This window comes from Calonectris borealis, chromosome 2, assembly GCF_964195595.1.
Source record: "Calonectris borealis chromosome 2, bCalBor7.hap1.2, whole genome shotgun sequence".
NCBI lineage: Eukaryota > Metazoa > Chordata > Aves > Procellariiformes > Procellariidae > Calonectris > Calonectris borealis.
The window spans coordinates 87537311-87559929 of NC_134313.1; positions in this window are offsets into that span (position 1 = coordinate 87537311).

Sequence of the window (22619 nt, forward strand, 5' to 3'; positions counted from 1 at the left end):
AATCAATGTTTCAGTTCAGGTATCACTGACCTTTCATGCCATATGCCCTGGTACAACTACATGCTGTAAAAGAATAATCACAATTGGCACATTAATCACAGCATCCACTATTAAGCTTGATCTTGTAAGGAAAAAGATACAAGAGGAACTGGAATTTAAATCACAAAAGAGATAAATAAGTTAAATATCGTATCACAAACTTAAGTGGTGCAGAAAAGAGAAGACAAAGATAAAACAGAACAAAAAATCAGATAACATAGTGACATGTTATAAAACAAGACAATGATTAAGACAGATCTTTGCCTTGGAGGAAGTCATGTTATTTATTATCCTTGAAAACAAGGGTAAAATGGGGCTTATCTCCTCTTGTTAATCAAGAGTAAATTAGATGCACTTTACTGTGCTGTAAAGAAATCTCTTCCTAACAGACCTTGTATAAGGTATAATATTTTATTACATCAGACACCTTTGATATTTCTTCATATAGTCAATTGGAATCAGTTTTTATTATGCATATAACAGCAGACATATACAGCAGACATATCAGAACATGTTACTTTCTAGCAGCGCTTCCATGATATAGTTTTAATTGAATAATTCAGCATATACTTCATTTTTTTGGTCCTTTAATGGTTGGAAAGTTCACATCATGTATAATTTATTTTGAAACTATTAAAAAAGTTCAGTGCATAATCTAGTATTAAGGGCACCTTATTAGATTTTTTTTTTCATTTTAATGTCAAAAAAGATAAGGAAAATAGTTACTGTTCCTCCCAGTATTTCCCTGTCTAGATGTCTATAAAGATCTTTGTTGATCTTCAGTTCAACTCAGTTGCACAAAAACTTTCATTTATGAAGCCTGACACTACATTTTCAGTATAATCTACATTTGTTGCACTTCCCGTGAAGACCATACAAATTGCAGTATAATTTCATAAAGTGTAGTCCCTCAAGTAAATGTCAAAATCTAAAAAAATATTACTAGATTAAGAAAATACAGTGAATATTAAGACCAGAGAAAAAAAGCTTCTTTTGTGCAGATTTCAGGCCTTTCCTTAACAGCACACACATACTTCATGTGTGGCTAGAACTAAAAATGTATATCTTACTAATGGTTTCTTTTTCTAGCTCTAAATAGTCCTATAACCCTATTACAGGGCACTGTACCTCAGCCATGATCTGTGGAATACGTATGATCCAGATGTCATTAGAAGGAAGACAGAGAGCAGAGGCACATATGTTTGTAAACAAGGAATCAAACAAAATCAAAGTAATAAATATTTGAAAGTTTAACGTATTTTTTATTGTATTTCCAATGAAACCTATTGAGACAACTAAGCACAAGTTAATCCTAACTTTAAAAATGTCTTTCTTGGGTTTTAAAAGTCAAATGCCTTTACTCTAATTAGAAAAAAGGTGGTTTATAGTATTTCTTTTCAGTTCTTCTACGATTTGCAGCATTTGAAAAGGTGTAAACTTACATTGCATAATGCACATCTAAGGGTGAATTAGGAGCACAGTCAACTTAATCCACTGGCATTATCAGTGCATATAGCTGAGAAGTTGGAAAAAATTGATAATTAATCTTTCATTACAAATAACATACTCTGAACTTCATTAACATTGGAACATTTCAGTGCATTCCATCTCCAATTCTCTTTAACCAGGAGGTCACCAGTGGCAACAGCAAAATTTCTGATGTATTATTCCAAAATAAAAGAAGTTAACAAACCTACTTCAAACAAATAATTTCAATTAATGTATGATGTTGTACAGTGAAGAAATAGTCAATATAAAGATGAAGACAGAGAAGCATCAAACCTAAGAAGGTAAAACGCTTCCAAATCCTTCTTTTAGTAATCCTAACATGCAACAATTTGTTTGCATGGGAATATCTCTGTGAAATTCAGATATCTTCAACCTCCAACAATATATAAGGTATTATCAGAACACATACAATGGGCATGTTGATTTGGATTGGTTGAACGTACAGGCCCAAAGTACTATCATTGCCAAAATATTTACTGGAGGAGAAATTACTTTAGAAGGCTTGAGGAACAAGCTGCTAAGAAGTTTGCAGAGTTTTCTGCTTTCATGCAAGCCAAAATACTGTCAGTGAGACTGATGCCAATTACAGTAAGAGAAACTGAGTAGCAACTCAAAATTTTATCCAAAATCAGAAAGCACAGATGTTTTAATTACAAATTTTCATTTAAATATTTCTAATTTTCAAGTGACTCTGTTTTTGTATGAAGATATAGGTAAATTTTAATTTTATTCATACTTTATTCCAAAAGGTCTGGGTACTCCCAGTTCTGATTCTCCAGGTTCTTGTGATTTTATAGCGTGTCTCATTCATGAGGAATTTTTAAATTAATCTCACAAAAACATGCAAGTGTTAAAAGCTTTGAAGAAGGTCACTGACAGGCTGACATGTGTACAGAGGATGGGTGGTTGGAATAATATAGGTCAGCAGTTCCCTTATTATATGAGGACTGGGAAATTGTGGGAGTAGTTACTTTAGAGAACGTAGTCAGGTCAAATAAAATATCCACCTACATCAGTATCCTGTCTCCTCCAGTGATCAACAAAGTGTGTCTGGGGGAAGAGTTAGAAGAACAGGGCAAGCATCTAGTGATTTTTCCCGAGAATATCCTCCCACCTCCCACTTTCAATAATTTGTGCATCAGGCCTTCCTTGAGTCAGATGTGAGGTTTTGTTATTACTAAACCTTAAGATTATTTTCTGCCACAAAAAAAAAAAGCAGTTGGAAAATTCCTGCTTAAAAAACTTGCTCCACTGGTCAAGGTAGGATTTGTTTTCCTTTCTTTATACTTTCATCTACAAAGGATCATATATGAAATTCATGAAGACTAGCAGTAGTTCATACCAAAAACCTCTGAGTAATGAGTGCATATGCATACAAACTAAAGAATTTATTGTTCATTATTCTTTTTTTCTAAAAAACTTCAATTCCCTAATCAGGATCTTGAAACACTGTCACCTGATTTATGTAGCCATCAAACATTATAAGCAGTAAATAGCAAAATTGAAAAAACTGACAGAATTTTCCACAGACCAACCAAATGACAAACACTGCGTTTTATCCACGTACTCAGTAGACACTTGTATTCTCACAAGTATGGTATACAGTTAATACAGTTGTAGAATTCAGGACTGTGCCATGAATAATATACAGAGTAAAAAATTAAAGCTGAATTTAGCTTTATTGGCAATGCAGTAATTAAACAAGTCTATCAGATGAGTAAGACTGTACATACAGTAATTACTAAAAATTTCTTTTCAGGCTAAATTGTCTAGCCAATTATAAAGCAGTTTTATTTGGATATGTCAATATAGTATATTAACACATGTACTTAGATATCTGGGTAAGTTTCCTTCTGCATTAATAATTTATGTCCTAATATGTCATAGCTACATCTCTAAGTAGGACACCTCATTGACTTGAAAGGGATTTGCCACAGACCTGCAACCCACTGATGAGTAAGATCAGACAAAAAGTAATTTTAATATCTTTTTTAAAAAACAAAAAGGAGGGGATTTTTTTTTAATACAGAAAAATAATTTGAATCTGAAACAATTGTTCTACATCAATACTTGGAGGAAAGAAATAGAAACTATTGAGTACAACTGACCAAAAGACAAGAGGTTTCATTAGAAAGAAGATATTTTAGAATAATTTTGGAATGAAATAAATCTTTTAAAAATGTTAGCAAAGAAGGATAAAAACATTGGATCCAAGGAACTTTTATTCAAAAGATGTTGCTTCAGAACCACTGGTCTGCCATGTATAACTGCCACTTGTTTCTTTCCATTGCTCCACACAGGTAATAGGCAGTACATTCTACAGTCATCCTTGCTTTGTCCCAACAACACAATTCAATGTTTCCTGTTGGCACAGGTGTTGCTTTGTCCCTGTATAGCTATGCACACAGTGGTTAGAATACTCACTTGGGCCACAGAAGACATAGGTGAATGTCTGTCTAGAGCTTAATGATGGTGACAATAGGGTCGAGTATTTATGAGTAAGAATCAGGGGGAAGACCAACAAGGCAGATATCATGGTGGGAGTCTGTTATAGACCACCCAACCAGGATGAAGAGGCAGACAAAATATTCTATAAGCAGCTGGGAGAAGTCTCACAATCACTAGCCCTTGTTCTTTTGGGGGACTTCAACTTAGCAGATATCTGCTGGAAATACAATACAGTGGAGAGGAAACAGCCCAGGAGGTTCCTGGAGTGTGTGGAAGATAACTTCCTGACACAGCTGGTGAGTGAGTCAACTAGCAAGCACCCCGCTGAACCTGCTGTTTGCAAACAGAAAAGGACTTGTGGGTGTTGTGATGGTTGGAGGCCATCTTGAGCACAGCGATCGTGAAATGATAGTTTTCGATTCTTGGAGAAGTAAAGAGGGGGGTCAGCAGACCTGCTACCTTGGACTTCCGGAGGGCAGACTTTGGCCTGTTTAGGGGCCTAGTTGACAGAGACCCTTGGGAGGCAGTTCTGAAGGGCAAAGGAGTCCAAGAAGGCTGGACACTCTTCAAGAAGGAAATCTTAAAAGCACAGGAGCAGGCCATCCCCATAAGCCGAAAGACCAGCCAGTGGGGAAGAAGACCGGCCTGGCTGAACAGAGAACTCTGGCTGGAACTCAGGGAAAAAAAGGAGAGTTTATGACCTTTGGAAGAAGAGGCAGGCAACTCAGGAGGACTACAAGGATGTTGTGAGGTTATGCAGGGAGAAAATTAGAAGGGCCGAAGCCCAGCTAGAACTTAATCTGGCTACTGCCATAAAACACAATAAAAAATGTTTCTATAAATACATTAGCAACAAAAGAAGGTCTAAGCACAATCTCCATCCTCTATGGGATGCGGGGGGAAACAGTGACAAAGGATGAGGAAAAGGCTGAGGTACTTAATGCCTTCTTTGCTTCAGTCTTTAATAGTCAGACCAGTTGTTCTCGGGGTACCCAGCCCCCTGAGCTGGAAGACAGGGACGGGGAGCAGAATGAAGCCCCCATAATCCAAGGGGAAATGGTTAGTGACCTACTACACCACTCGGACATACACAAGTCTATGGGCCCGGATGGGATCCACGCAAGGGTACTGAGGGAGCTGGTGGAAGTGCTCACCAAGCCACTTTCAATCATTTATCAGCAGTCCTAACTAACCAGGGAGGTCCCAGTTGACTGGAGGTTAGCAAATGTGACACCCATCTACAAGAAGGGCCAGAAGGAGGATCCAGGGAACTACAGGCCTGTCAGTCTGACCTTGGTGCCGGGAAAAGCTATGGAACAGATCATCTTGAGTGCCATCACACAGCACGTACGGGACAACGAGGTGATCAGGCCCAGTCAGCATGGGTTTATGAAAAGCAGGTCCTGCTTAACTAACCTGATCTCCTTTTATGACAAAGTGACCCGCCTAGTGGATGAGGGAAAGGCTGTGAATGTTGTCTACCTGGACTTTAGTAAAGCCTTTGACACCGTTTCCCACAGCATTCCCCTGGAGAAACTGTCTGCTCATGGCTTGAATGTGTGTACTCTTCCAGGGTAAAAAAAATGGCTGGATGCCTGGGCCCAAAGAGTTGTGGTAAACAGAGTTAAATCCAGCTGGTGGCCGGTCACGAGCGGTGTTCCCCAGGGCTCAGTGTTGGGGCCAGTTCTGTTTAATATTTTGATCAAAGATCTGGATGAGGGGATCGAGTGCTCCCTCAGTAAGTTTGCAGACGACACCAAGTTGGGCGGGAGTGTTGATCTGCTCGAGAGTAGGAAAGCTCTACACAGAGGGATCTGGACAGGTTGGATTGATGGGTCGAGGCCAATTGTATGAGGTTTAACAAGGCCAAGTGCCGGGTCCTGCGCTTTGGCCACAACAACCCCATGCAACGCTACAGGCTTGGGGAAATGTGGTTGGAAAGCTGCCTGGCAGAAAAAGACCTGGGGATGTTGGTCGACAGCTGGCTGAATATGAGCCGGCAGTGTGCCCAGGTGGCCAAGAAGGCCAATGGCATCCTGGCCTGTATCAAACATAGTGTGTCCAGCAGGACTAGGCAAGTGATCGTGCCCCAGGTGCACTGGTGAGGCTGCACCTCAAATGCTGTGTTAGTTTTGAGCCCCTCACCACACGAAGGACATTGAGTTGCTGAAACATGTCCAGAGAAGGGCAACAAAGCTGGTGAAGGGTCTAGAGAGCAAGTTTTATGAGGAGCGGCTGAGGGAACTGGGGTTGTTTAGTCTGGAGAAAAGAAGGCTGAAGGGGAGACCTTATCGCTCTTTACAACTACCTGAAAGGAGGTTGTAGCGAGCTGGGTGTCGGTCTCTTTTCCCAAGTAACAACCAATAGGACAAGAGGAAATGGCCTCAAGTTGTGCCAGGGGAGGCTTAGATTGGATATTAGGAAAAATTTCTTCACTGAAAGGGTTGTAAAGCATTGGAACAGGTTACCCAAGGAAGTGGTAGAGTCACCATTCCTGGAGGTATTTAAAAGACGTGTAGATGTGGTGCTTAGGGACATGGTTTAGTGGTGGACTTGTTAGTGCTAGGTTAACGGTTGGACTCGATAATCTTAGAGGTCTTTTCCAACCTAAATGATTCTACGATTCTATGATTCTACCTTACTCAACTAGAGGATTTAATCTTTATTTTATATACTATAAGGCCTGTGACCACAGAGCTCAAAAGTAAATGCCTTGTTTAATATTTTATGTTATTTCATCTTTTAAAAAATAATTAAATACTACCTCTTGTAAAGAAATACTCTCTGTTTTCTGATGTTTATGATTCTCCCTTGCAAGTCTCCTATTTCAGAAGACTTTGTTGTAAATGGAAATCCCTGCTCTGTAAACTGGAACTGAAATTTCAGCCTGTGACTTGTATATCAAAGGTGAATATTTTGGTTCCTGTATATCCACAGACATCCACACACAGCCTGTACTGTGACACTCATAGGCTATTCTACAGCTGACAATGATTCCTGAGAAATTCCTTGTTTTAATATAATGGTTATGGGGAAAAAAAAAACACATTTAAAAAAACCCAAACCAAACCAGCATTTTCTGACTAGCCATATTCTCTTATTGCAAGCATTTTCTGCCAAAAGAAAGCTTCTGTTAGTTAGTTAGCTTCTGTTAGCAAGTATGGAAAAGAAGAGTTTCTTAAGCACTGAAGAAAAGGATTTTGGCCATGCCATTATACTGTTCTAATAAAAATATCTTCTCAGTTCAGCCACTCTGCCAAAAGTTGTGATACTATTCACACTATAAAACAAATCAGCTCATTTTAATTATTTTCCATTCTAATAATTTTATTTGTAATTGTAACAGTTGGCAGGAGATTAATGTTTTCCCAAATCTGCCTCTGCCTTGACATTTATAGGATTCTTTTTAAATGTCATTGCTTTTTCTTAATAAGATGACTCCTTTTAAACCAATAATCATATATGCAATTAGATAGTTATTACATAAGGCAAACACCATCCCGCTAAAGGAATTTTCTTTTAATATTACATCGACCTCAACTCTGCAATTCATTGTGGAGTTACAGCAAAGTCTTTGGGATAATTCACTGTCAAATTGTTCACTTTTGTCTTGAATAACTCCATTATGAAGTCAACTAAGTGCAAGAACTTCGCACATTTAACAAGGCTTTTGCAAGAGTAGACCAAATCAGTGAGTAAGATTATTTGTTTGAGCAACCTGCTCACCTGTGTGAATGGCTCAGCTGTTCAAAGGCTACTGGAAAGTCCACTTCAAGATTTGACATCACTATCCCTTATAACAAAGCATAAGTCTTTACAAAAACACACACACAAACACACACAAAAGCCCAGCTGTCAAAGGTGCCATATATTCATCTTTCAGTTAAAGTTATATAAGAAAGGTAAATTTTTGAAAAAACAACAACAAAGCCATAAAAAAAACCCTGTCAATTTGATCCCTTTTGTGAAAAAATTCAAAAATATGTTTTTCGGGGGAAGTTTTAATTTTGACAAATTATAAATAGTTCACAATATTTTTAAAATTTAAAGCTGAATTTATCTTTACTAGAAAAGAAAAAAGATGTCTTTGGTTGAAATTCTTGTATGTTGCATGAATTCTTCAAACATTTGCAATATGACTCATCTGTGTGAGCTACTGTGCACTGCAGGTTCTCCTCTGTTTCCCAAAATGCTCCAAGTTCATTCATGATGTGGTAGCTTCAACATTGGCATACTTACTAAAGCTGAAAACACCCATTTTTATTGTTGCTGCTCTTGAATGTTGTAGTTGAGGAGATGATTTTTATTAATTTTTAATGTAACAGTCAATAACATTCAATAGTGTTATTGCTGTTTATCTGAAAATTAAGTTAGTACTGACTTTTATGTTGGTCCTTACTGTATCAGAAAATAATACAGTTTGGTCTTAGCAGGAAAGTTGCCCTTCAGCTAAAACCCAAATACATTCTCTGACACTGAAAAATTGTGTCTGTTTTGTAATTTAGACTGCTCATGGTCAAATATTTCAGATATAACTAGTGAACCGTCAGTTTATTACATTTCAAATGTTTACTTCTATCAAATTTATTGCAGTTTTCATTGAAATAAGAATGAATGCTTTTCTTACACAATAAAGCGCATTTTCAAATATCACACCTTTCAGTGCTGTAAAACTGTCTGAAATGTTGGAGATTTAAAGTGGTGTGATAATCTGTCAGCTGGTCTTCAAACATTTACAAATAATAGGTCCCGTTTCAAATCAGACTGCCTAAAATTAGGTACTTAAACATCTATTTCAGAGCTCTAGATTTTGAAGCACTTAGGAAGATCTGAACTCAATATTTTTGTTTGCTGATACCAGAGCATAATTTCACACCAGCTATAAATTCAGACTCTTCATGCTGCTTGAAACTAGGACAGCTACTGCCAAGAATCTGTGACAGTGAAAACTTCATACAGTTGCCCCAAAACAGTCCTTAATAATTTCTTCAATTGAGGAAACAATTTGTTCTGCTTTCCTTTCTCATTTTCTTACTCATTACTGGATAAGCTCTCCTCAGTTTCCCCCTCCCTGAGGTCTATCAGGTCACTTGATCCCTGTCCTATATATGAATACGTCTTGAACAATATACACCACATCAAAAATCAGGACGTGCTGCTATATGTGATGGAGAAACAGATAGAGGTCTTCTGGAAAGGAGGGAAAAGATCGCTTATGTTAAAGAAGAAGCTGCGGGAAAGTTCTACAGAATAGGTCAAAAAGAGAAAATATAAGAAATTGAAAATACTACTGAACAATTGGCATTTATGTTAAGTGAGTTCTTAGAGTTTGGGTGTTACAAATGAGCAATGTGAACACAGAAAAAAGTGTGATTCAGAGATGTGGATACAAAACCAGTAGCTGTTTCACTGCTGATTCCAAGAATGTTACACATTTAATAAGCCAAAGCCCAGCAGACTAAGATTGATCAATGCATATACCATATACTAGCTGCCACTCAAAATTCTTAAGCATCTTAGCAATGGGTGTGTGAGTATCAGTGAATATAGTCACATGTATTGCTGTATGACAAATTGTATGCCAACTGTTTTAGGCAATTTTGTAGGGTAATTATCCATATTCTTTAGTATCTTTCTAAGAAGAACCTAGGAAAGTGAGATGTGTAACTCTGAGAGGCAGGAACATTCAGGTATTTTAAGATCTTAATGAAAGGCTACATAGACATTGTATCTCACCTTTGTTATTTCTGTAGGAAAGACAGATTTAAACTGAGCTCAAAAAACTCTTTATATGCCCTCTTCCGGGAAAGCTTCCCCGCTTTGTGGATTCACTTATTTATTATGGGCTTTACTGTAGGACTAGTGGATGACCTACCATAACGAGAGATGCTGGGAACTACAATATAAAAGCACAGTAAAACACAGTCCCATTTGCTTGCCTGATGGAGATTTTTATTTTTCATTTTTTAACCAGTTGTATTCAAAGTAAGAATGACCTCAAATTGGGTTTACTGTCATTTGCACTGCCGAAAATTGAAAACTTACTTTCTTAAAACCATCAGGTGACATTACTGAAAAACAAATGCAAATAAAAACAGAATCAAACTCTGTATTTTCAGTCATCCAAAAGCTTTCAAAGCCATAATTTCTAATAATGCTAAGCTTAAGTGGTCATTTAGCAGCAGTTATTTCAAGGTAACTGAAATTCAGGTAAGGTGATCTAATGGATTTAAAAATAACACAAAATGCTAAAAAAAAAAAGCCTTTTAGAGATAAATATTTTTTTTCTGATTTTGTAATACCACTGAGCAGTGGTCACATTTATCTGCCCAGTGCAGTGCCAGATATATTTTAATTGTTCTCTTCCCAAGTAACAGTATAAAGTACATGGTAGCTCTATGGTAAATTGAGTACCAGTTCTGTTACTTCAGCTTAGCAATCCACAAATTCTAAACTCTGGAATGCTAAATAACAGGAGAAGCACAAATCATCAACGCAGGGCATGACAAAAAAAATATGGTTATTTACCCTGCAAATTAACTGCATTTTAAGCACTCCTAAATGGGTGAAAAAGACAATCTTAGACATGTAAATCCATATGACAAATTTAATCTGCTTGTGAAGATGTGTAGTACCAAATTAAACAGTGTAAGAAAAGGATTTTATCTAATATATTTATGCCCGGTAGACAAACAGCAGCTACCAGTTTCTTTTATGTGGTTTGCTTTTTGACCTGACAATTTTTAGAAAGCATTGCTCCAGAAAATGGGAGGAATTCTTAATAATTGTGTGGTAAATTGCCTTAAAATGTTTTTATTCTAATTGTTTTACTGTTATTTCTTGCTAAAACTGGTCACTTTTACCAGAGACGATATTGCACAAATGTACTGAGTGAATGTGTGCAGACGTTGCTGTTCACAGCAGTAAAATGCATCTTAGTCCTCCCTATAACAAGTTCCACAATAACTGATAATTAAAATCCAAATAGTCAACACGGCAGCTAAAAAAAACTAGCAAGATAATTTAACCATTAGGATGTCTTAAACACAAATTAAAGATTGAGAAAGATAATAAAATACTGACAATTTTTTCCACTTTTCATATATTCTGCTCACTGAGGCTCACACCCCCACATGAGCTAAGGAAACAGGAACTTTTGTAGAAGTAGCACTTTCACTGTTGGTTCATTATCATCTCTGCCTGTCTTTATTCCACCTTTGCCCTTTCAGGTTGCCCCATAAAGCTTCAAGGGCCACACAGTCAAATACTGTTTTGAGGAGAGCTGTGGTACAGTATTTGCTAACTGAGATATGATGCCTGCAGAAGCACCCTCCCAGTTACTCTCTAGCTGCCGTACCATCTGCGCTGTTTCATTGCTACCTCTCTTTTTCTCAGCACGTGGCCCCCATAGAAAGAAAGATATTATACCAAATATGATAACAAGTACCAAAGATAAAATTTCAGTTTGCCTGCAGCTAATAAAAATCATACTTGTCATGGTTTAAAAGGGCTGTCATGGTTTAACCTGGCAGGCAGCCAAACACCACGCAGCCGCTCGCTCATTCCCCCCGCCTCCCCTGCAGTGGGACGGGGAGAGAATCGGAAGGGTAAGAGTGAGAAAAACTCGTGCGTTGAGATAAAGACAGTTTAATAGAACAGAAGAGGGAAAATAATAATAATAATGATGATGATGATGATGATAGAATATACAAAATGAGTGATGCACAATGCAATTGCTCACTATCCACGCTGACCGATAACCAAGTAGTGATTGCTACTTTCTGGATCATGCCTATCATTCATATACTGAGCATGATGTCACATGGTATGGAATACCTCATTGGCCAGCTAGGCCAGCTGTCCTGGCTGTGCTCCCTCCTCCCAGCCTCTGCATTTGATAGAGCATGGGAGCTGTCCTTGACAGGGCACTTAGCAACAACTGAAACCATCAGTGTGTTATCAACATTCTCCTCATACTAAATCCAAAACACAGCACTAGGAAAAAAATTAACTCTATTCCAGCCAAAACCAGGACAATACTAAGAAAATTATTTTAACTACCTGCACATTTGCACGGCAACACATACTGAATTATCTAGAGAAGCCTTATTCTGTTGCACAGAGGATAACTCTATCACCTATAAAATGAATAAGTCAAGTAGGATGGAATAAGGAAGGTGACCTTAAATGTATTCCTTACAGAAGAAACGGATAATGCTTTTTTAGGAGTTAGGAAGATCTAATTAAATTCAACATGTAATAAATTAAGTCAATGTAAAATGGAAACATAAATCTGTTAGTATGGAAGAAGTGTTTTTGTGGGAATTAAATGCTCTAGTAACCAAGAGAAGGTGGAAATAACTATGATAATTATAGGTACAGAAAGGTATAAGGAAATATCAGAGAACCTCTTCTGTATTTTTCCTTGAATTTTGGAATTTACAGAGTTTGACGCTCAGTGGATTTGTCATTGTGACTGATTTATGTGGCATATTCCCATCACCTTTTTGAGCCTTCCTTGTGTCCTAACCCACTTTGGGTTGGTCCCTTACCCAGACAGGCAGGAAACAGCATGAACTGTGATTGTGTCAGACTCAGTGTAAACTGAATAGTCAGCTGGCTGCTCTCAGCTTTTGGATAAGGCAAAAAGAACAAGCTTCTAGCTGTTGGAAGGCCCAGTGACTGGACTTGGCGGCTGCATGCTGCCTCTAAATCAATTTTGTTTTTCCCATTGTAGGAATTTTTTTTTTTTTTAGTTGCTACCTCTTTGTTAAATCATGTGGAAGATGCTAGATAAGCTCAAACATAATATGGAAATATATAGACAGATATACAAAGACAAAATGGATGCATAAATCTCATTTTCTAAGGAATCCAAGCATAGCTTTTTAAGGAACAACACCGATTTCATGGTAGGAATTTGAATTCATTAGGGTAGAAGGTAAAGGCATAAAAATTACATTGAGTTTGTAATTGAAAGCCAGCATATTACTGTTGCTTAAATTCTTAAAATCATTAATGTCTCAGCTATTTCAACAGTAAAAAGATTACTGGATGGTTAGTTTTGTTCTGCAGAAAGCACATTATATTTCCTTTTCATATACCAAACTTTTATTTCCAAACCAAATCTTTTGCTTCATAGGACAACATGTTCTTGAAATTTTGAAGTCATTAAGTTAGGTCTCCCTAGAGGTAGTAGAAGACATTGACTTTTGAAAACGTTCTTAGAGCAACACAACGTTTGGGTCTCGGAGGACAAAAACAATGCTCTTTCAATTTATCAAGACCAGATAGAGCCACCGTGGAGGTATCTTAAAGGTGGTGATGCATTTTTTTACTGTTCAAAGATAGTGGGCTGAACTGAAGTTGCATTAAAATCTTAGGCTAACAGGGAAATTATTTTGGGAACTAGAAAGGGGGAATTGTTTGAGGCTACTTCTCTACATGTCAAATTTACTATTAATACATTCTTTAGCTTTCAGGACATTGCGAGACCTATGTGGCATCTCTTCTTTCTCTTCACATCAGTCTGTATTCTTCTCTTGGGCCTCCCATCTAGGTGGAATTAATAGTTTTCACCTGTGCACAGATGCACAAGGAATTAGATAAAAAGACTAATCTGACACATCTGTAGACAAGGCCCGTGATCTTTGCCATTTCAGTCTTATGTAAGGCAGCAAATTAAGTAAATATAATTTAAGGAACATTAGATATTTGGAGATGAACAAATAATCATATAAAATACACTATAGACCATACTTTATGTTAGGGCGTCCATATACCAACTAAAATACTGGGGAAAGAGTCAGAAATAAGACATCTTGAAACAATAAATTTTCAGAAGCACAGATTATGTAGCAATAAATAATAAAACAGACTTATCTGCTTGCTCTATTTAGGGCAGGATAATTCTCTATTAATGACAAGTAATGAAAGAGTCCTCTGAGATGACATTCCTCCTTCTTTGAACACACAGGTTCCACATAGGCTCTCACCTGCAGGTACACAGATGTCGCAAATCCTGATTTAGGATCCTGCTGACTACACCAATTTTCAGAAAGAACATGATCTAGGAAATGTGTGGTGTATATATATATAGCAAACCATTTGCTAATGTTATCAACGCTATGGGTTTCTATCCTTTTAGCTTTCTATCATATATACTCTGTAAGTAATATCCTCTGTATCCATCCAAGTTCATGACATCTTGTCTGTATTGCTTTCCTCTTTACTTACTCCCTGCATTGTGTAAATAAGATTTTTTAAAAAATCAAGCCACATAAAGAACATGGAGGACGTACTTTCTGTGAGACTGTGCACATCTATATGGCCTTAGCCTCATCACCCTGCCCTGCAGATTTATTATCCCTAACTCCTTACATGTCTCAGGCTTCAGCCTCAGGCTATGGAGCAGCATTTTCAGAATAACCCAGCGTGTAGGAAGACATGGTAAGTGGCAGCTGGCTCAACTAGATATTTTTTGATTGGTGTCAGGGGGACTCCATTATGGAAGAACTCATAGACACAAGGAATTGAATCAGCTGCAATCTTTTGATTAAACTGAAACTGGACAAAATCTGATTTTCAGCAAATGGAAAATAGTAAGAGTAATTATGTTAAGAGTAATTATGCCAGATGGAACTACTAGATTTTGCACATTTCATTTAGTTCAATATAGAGTCAAATATATTTTGGAAAATATTTTCCAGCTTTTTTAAAGATATCACCAATAAAATTATACTCTTCCTTTCTCTGACTGAGTAACATTTTACCTTTGAAGTTACTGTCCACAGGTTGTATCCATATAAGCAAATGAAATATTATACAGGTCAAAATATAAACCTATTCCATATAATGATCAAGCCACATTCAGAAAACTGGGATTTGGGGAAAAATAGAGTGAGGATTTTTCCTTGGGGAGAAACTTTCATTGAATTATCTGCCTGAACGCTCAATTAGCAATTTTAAACTTGCCAACTTACTTCTGCGCAGCCTCCATTCACATAGCCAAGTGTTCAAAACTAGATTCTCCTTCTCCACCTTCCCTATTTAAAGTCTTCTTGTCCCATCTTATTTAGCAATGTGGGAAACAGCATTTATTTGTTCACCTGTACAAAGCCTCTCTAAACTAAGAAACAATGAAATGGTCAACCTACTGGAACCATTTGTTAGCTACGCACTATTTGGTCCAGATAAACTTGTCTGAGAAAGCCACAGACCTCCTTGGAATCCACCTGCTGAGTCACGGTCTCAGTAACGTGACATAGGAGATCCTGTGTGGCTCTGTAGCCCCAGTTACAGCCAGGATTTTCACAGTATTAGGAGTACAATTGCAGCTAATATGGTCGGCACTGAAACAGTTAATCCTTTTCCAAGGCTACTGGTTTTGAGTTAACATACTTCAAAGGATGCAGGCAGATGACATCACTTGCAAAGCTATAGTTTTAGTTTGTCAAGAGACAGAGCATCACCTGGAGAGCATTCAAAAGTTACCATCAAACAGGATAAATGCAGAGCCTGTATGTTTGACAGAAATAAGTTAAATACTTCAACAAATGAAATATTGCACATTTTTTAAAATTTGCTGAGATGTCTGAATCTGCGTGGAATTTTCAAACACAGGAGTTTTCCTTAAAAACATTTTGTAAAAGCCCTTGCTGCAAGTCTTGCCAAGGTCAGACAGGAGGTGCCTGAACTGAACAAATGTAATAAAAAGAATTCTGTACCTTTTAAAAAGTATATGAAGAGTCTAGATCACAGGCTGTCTAATTTCACCTATTCTGGTTGCCTAATTATTCAAGTGTCTCTCCAACAAAAAAAAAATTCTTAGCAAAGAATTGCTTATGTACTGAAAGAGACATCATAATATGTAATGCTTTAATAGTCACCTGAATTACAATTCAGCTTTGCACAACAAAATCCTGTCAGAACCTTTGCAGCAATCCAGTTATATTGATTACATATATCTAGGAGCTTCCACCTTGCTCCTTTAAATAATTTTCTCATAGGTCAGACCATACTGTATGGAGCTTTTCTTGTATTTGCAGACAAATATGCAGAGATATTGGATGTGTCTTCACATCCTCAATTCCATGGTGCAATGTGTATTTCTACAAAGCAGAGAAGTAAAAATAGAGGTGCAATCAAATAGCAGATATCTACTAAGGTACAAATATGATGCAAATGCAGATCACTACAAAAATATTCTAGCTCTTTTTCGGCTACATAAAGCCTCAAGCTTCTTTCTCTCTATCTGATGCATTTGAGAACTATTGTTTGCTGCAGATGTGACCCAGCCTTCTTGGAATGACGCAGAAGACTCCTTAAATCTAATCTGGTAGCATTACTGAGCTACATTACCTCTTTTGAATGAGAGAAGGGAATATACAGGAAGACCAAAAAAGGTAGAAATCATTAGAAGACAAAAATATGCAAAAGAAAGAAAAAACACATTTAAAAAAAAATAAAAAGCTTAGAAGAAAAAAGAACGTATAGAATGTAGAATGTATAGAATGTATAGAATGTATGTAGAATGTATACAATGTATATAGAATGTATGTAGAATGTATAGAATGTATGTAGAATGTATAGAATGTATAGAATGTAGAATTTTCGATACTTGGTGAAGTAAAGAGGGGGGCCAGCAAAACCGCTACCATGGACTTCCGGAGGGCGGACTTTGGCCTGCTCAGGACACTGGTCGAGAGGGTCCCTTGGGAGACAGTCCTGAAGGGCAAAGGGGTCCAGGAAGGCTGGACGTTCTTCAAGAAGGAAGTCTTAAAGGCGCAGGAGCGGGCTGTCCCCATGTGCCGCAAGAAGAACGGGCGGGGAAGGCGACCGGCCTGGCTGAACGGGGAGCTCTGGCTGGGACTCAGGGAAAAAAGGAGAGTTTATCACTTGTGGAAAAAGGGGCAGGCAACTCAGGAAGAGTACAGGGATCACGTGGTCGTGCAGAGAGGAAATTAGAAAGGCAAAAGCCCAGCTAGAACTCCACCTGGCCACTGTCGTGAGAGACAACAAAAAATGCTTTTATAAGTATGTTAATGACAAAAGGAGAGCCAAGGAGAATCTCCATCCTCTATTGGATGCGGGGGGGAACGTTGCCACCAAGGACGAGGAAAAGGCTGAGGTACTCAAGGCCTTCTTTGCCTCAGTCTTTAGTAGTCAGAGTGGTTATCCTCAGGGTACTCAGCCCCCTGACCTGGAAGACATGGACGACGAGCAGGATAAACCCCCATAATTCAGGAGGATGAAGTTAATGACCTGCTACGCCACCTGGACGCTCACAAGTCTATGGGGCCGGATGGGATCCACCCGAGGGTACTGAGGGAGCTGGCGGAGGAGCTTGCCGAGCCACTCTCCATCATTTACCAGCAGTCCTGGTTAACTGGGGAGGTCCCGGACGACTGGAGGCTCGCCAATGTGACTCCCATCTACAAGAAGGGCCGGAGGGAGGATCCGGGGAACTACAGACCGGTCAGCCTGACCTCGGTGCCGGGGAAGATCATGGAGCGGTTGGTTTTGAGGGTGTTCACGAGCCATGTCCGGGACAACCAGGGGATCAGGCCGAGCCAGCACAGGTTCATGGAAGGCAGGTCCTGCTTGACCAACCTGATCTCCTTCTATGACCAGGTGACCCGCCTAGTGGATGAGGGAAAGGCTGTGGATGTGGTCTACTTGGACTTCAGTAAGGCCTTTGACACTGTCTCCCACAGCATTCTCCTAGAGAAGCTGGCGGCTCACGGCCTAGACAGGTACACTCTTCGCTGGGTAAAAAAATGGCTGGACGGCCGAGCCCAGAGAGTTGTGGTCAACGGAGTTAAATCCAGTTGGCAGCCGGTCACGAGCGGTGTTCCCCAGGGCTCAGTGCTGGGGCCGGTCTTGTTCAATATCTTTATCAATGATCTGGACGAGGGGATCGAGTGCTCCCTCAGTAAGTTTGCAGATGACACCAAGCTGGGCGGGAGTGTTGATCTGCTCGAGGGTAGGAAGGCTCTGCAGAGGGACCTGGACAGGCTGGATCGATGGGCTGAGGCCAACTGTATGAGGTTCAACAAGGCCAAGTGCCGGGTCCTGCACTTTGGCCACAACAACCCCATGCAACGCTACAGGCTTGGGGAAGAGTGGCTGGAAAGCTGCCCAGAGGAAAAGGACCTGGGGGTGCTGGTTGACAGCCGGCTGAACATGAGCCGGCAGTGTGCTCAGGTGGCCAAGAAGGCCAACGACATCCTGGCCTGTATCAGAAATAGTGTGGCCAGCAGGAGTAAGGAGGTGATCGTGCCCCTGTACTCGGCACTGGTGAGGCCGCACCTCGAATACTGTGTTCAGTTTTGGGCCCCTCACTACAGGAAGGACATGGAGGTGCTGGAGCGTGTCCAGAGGAGGGCAACGAAGCTGGTGAAGGGCCTGGAGCACAAGTCTTATGAGGAGCGGCTGAGGGAACTGGGGTTGTTTAGCCTGGATAAGAGGAGGCTGAGGGGAGACCTCATGGTGCTCTACAACTACCTGAAAGGAGGTTGTAGCGAGGTGGGTGTTGGTCTCTTCTGCCAAGTCACTAGTGATAGGACAAGAGGAAATGGCCTCAAGTTGCACCAAGGGAGGTTTAGATTGAACATTAGGAGAAATTTCTTTACTGAAAGAGTGGTCAGGCCTTGGAACAGGCTGCCCAGGGAAGTGGTGGAGTCACCATCCCTGGAAGTATTTAAAAGACGTGTAGATGAGGCCCTTAGGGACATGGTGTAGAGGGCATGGTGGTGTTGGGTTGACGGTTGGACACTATGATCTTAGAGGTTTTTTCCAACCTGTATGATTCTATGATTCTAAGGGCACTATCAGGATTCTGGGACCACTCGTACACACGCACATAGCGAACATGTCCTGGACATCGTGGACAAGCTCTACCTAAAAAAGAACACAAAAACCAATCTTACTGCAGAAATAAAGAGAGGCAAGTACACAGTTTTCTGCCATTTTCAGTGATTCCTTGCTGATGATAATTCACCTTGCTAGTGAATTGGTCATTTTTTATGCGCTATCTGAAGCGGTAAGAACCAAAGGTGACTGTACATGACTCAGTCTTACACATTGCATGCACCTGCTTAATTACAAGCCACAGAATCAAAGGAAATAAAAATAACTCTGTGGCTTGTTGTTTGAACCCTCAGTGAGGCACATAAGCTGCTTTTGTGTGCAGCTGTATTACAAAGAGATAAGCACTTTTCAATTAATTACTTATTTTTTAGCCATGACCTCAAGAGTTTTTGCGCTGTGAGACAGATTCAAGATTACACGTCTTTCTTCATAGATACCTGTTTCTCACTGTCTGCCTTTTTTCTTGAACCATTTTGGGTCTACACAAATAAAGGAGGAAATAAATGCAGCCAAAACACATCCCCTAGATTACAACTGGTAAAAAAAAAAAAAAATTGTATGAAGAAGTGGTTAAAATGTACCTTTTGTCCATTACACTGTTTCAGACTTCAAGCGTTCCCACTCCTTACAGACAATACTGAATCATCTGTAAAGAGCCTGAAAATAAATTTTAGACCAGCTAATATTACAGAAGGTAACTCATCCAAGATTTAGGGAGGGTTAAAGTCCCCGCTTGGCCCAATTCAGAACAGAAACCCAACCTGTCTCTGAAAGCATGGGTAAGTATTCCGCCCACTATTCTACTGAGTTATTTAGAATTCCTGTCTCTACCAATGATCTTTGAATTTTTTATAAAAATTTAAATAACTTCCTTGGGGAGTCTTAGGCTATAGTAGTATGAAGGTGAAGTTACTTACTTACTTACTTAAAATGAGAGCTGGGTTGAAGCCCAGGCAAATAGGGATTTAAAGCACTGTGCTGACTTCTACTTTGACATCTTGCTTCCTATCTCTCTTTTCCTCCATCCTGGGCATAGAAAATGTCTTGAAGCAATGACAGTACCTCAGAAGAACAACTAACTTTGACTAATCAGAATTTTCCACCCCCTGCACCACATGCACCTGTTCTGTTTGCCTGTATAGTTATCAGATTCCCATAAACAAATAAATATACTCTTTTCATATGTGCATGAATGTATCATGGGGATATAAGTAAACTTGATGTTACCCTTGCATGAAAATAGCATGTACGAGTACATAATAATGAAAGTTTACTTTCCTCTTTCTGTCCTGTCTTCTTTCCAATATACATGGATTAAAACATAGACCAGCAATGCAGGTAGTAGAAGCACACAACAGACATCACAGCATAACCAGACTGGTAAAATATAATTGACTTTGGAAAAAAAAACACCTAAAATAAATTTTGTACTCCACATTTAGACTCGGCAATGAAGCTATAACAACCTCAGAGCTGTGTTATTATCATCATCCATTTGGCCCATTTGACGTGTTTTGATGTTAAGCAAAGTATGTAGAATGCATTTACACAAGCCAAAACCAAAATAAATGCATTGGTCTCAGGTGCAGTATTGATCTACTCTGGTACTCAGAAATAGAATATACATAAATATTGCATATTGAAAAAAATGTACTCTGTCATTTCACAAGAGAAGAATTTCATTTGTTGTAATAAATTACTAATCTGACAGATTGCAGACAGAGTAATGTTTACAATATTTTAAGGATCATATTGTTTCCTTGTTCTTTTGTGCAGTTTTGGCAGCAAGAGATAATTCATGCTTTCCTTTTGGACTGACGGTAATGGCAGTGCAGTAAATTATGTCTGGGGTTATTTTAGCCAATCAGAAACCCTGATTAGTTGTAGTCTAATTAAGGAATAATGAATGAGGAAGTGACAAATTTCCTCTTCCTCATTTATTTTTGTAATTAAATTGCATACTGCGCATCAATCAAATAATCTACATTATTAGAATTTGCAAACTTTTTTTGGAACCCACGTGTTGCTTTGTTGGCAGGAGCATTTATCAGGTTTTATGGCCAGCTGTCAAGAAATCATAAGGTACCAACATTAAGCTATCTATCTGATAAATGTCCTCAAGGAAAGATGGAAAATAATCAGCTGTAGTTGTTACAAAAACACTGGAACAGCATGCAGTGTTTCCACCAAATGTGGAAGAGGGTCAGAGCTTGATGTTAAGATAATTATTTAGGTTGTCAGACAACAACTGGGCCTAATAATTCTCTCAAGCTCTTAAACTTCTACAGTTTAGTCTGTGGTGTCATTTGTCCTTCTGTAAGTCTTGATCTGGAGTGAAGAAGTGATAGAATAAACTGAGCGCTGAATAAATTAGAGGTGAAAACCTCTATAAAGAAGATGGATAAACACAGCTTTCCACATTATTAAGTTCACAAGCAACAGATAAAACATACTTTGGAGGCTTAAATCTCATGCACAAACTGTGGAGTTAGGAAGTAGTAAATAAGACAGTTTAGGAATGTTCAAAATACAGGGATTTGCTTTTGAAAACTTTCAGATTTTCAGAGAAAAAAGGGCCAAAATACAAAGTATAATTTTAGCCAAAATGCTCAGTTGGAATATTTCCTTGATGTCATATGATAGGGGGAGTTCACGTTTTATAGAGTCTTCCTCTTGTGTTAATGGGACTTCTATCTGCTCCTATTTCCTGTATTCCCCATGCTGTTACACAGACCAACACTCTCCTTACTGAATAAGCCTGTCAAGGCCGTGAAGCATTATGTGGGGGGAAATGCAAACGGTGTTTCTGTCTTTCAGTGAGAAGGAGCATATGAGGCAACAACTACAACTTCAACATCACGCAATCTTTCTGACTTAAATGCTTTCCATTTTCATGCATTTGTCTGGGTAATGTTTTGTTTCAACTATTTATTTATTTATTTTAAATTTTCCTTCGTGAAAGCAAATTCTGTTTGCAAAATGTTTTCTTCAGCTGAAAATCAAATTGACACTAGAAAAATATTTCCATCGGGAAGATTTTGACAAGGACTTCTGCTTCTGACTCATTCTCAGTAATTCACTGCACCTCTCTTTTCAGTTTCCCATCTATAAAAGGTGGACAATCACATCTGTGCGTTTACTTAGTATTATTAGGCAACATTCAAACTTCCTGGTTTTATGATTTCATTTTTTTTATTTCCTTTTTTTTAATAAGTATCTCATCATGCCAATAGTTATTGCAGCAGTTGGGTGACTTAACTTTAACAGGGGGATAAAAAATAACGATAAAAATTTCAAATGTAGAAATTGTCACGTACACGGATGCACAGGACATCAGAACTAGTGTAAAAAATAAGCTGATCCACATAAATTAATTTATATTACCTACAGCATTAGCTGCTGACTAGCTTCCTATATTACATAAATAAATAAGTAAATTGAAGTGAAATGACATAGTGACAACATTCATCAGAAAACCAGTACTGTTACTTAAAAAAGGGAAAATTTTTTCCCGCTTATCCACTCCCTTTACCAAGATACCATGGTACCAAATTTTTCTTGGAAATGTTAAATTATATCTGAGGCAGAAACAAACATTGCCCTTGTAATTTGAAATGCATTGGACAAGAAAGCTCCATGGTATAATTCTAAACTAAGTTTACAAAACTTTGAAAAGTCTTTTCCTCATACAGGAAAAAATACATGATATGAAGCAAACTCCAGGAGAAGCTGTGAGAAGAAGTTTTTTTTTT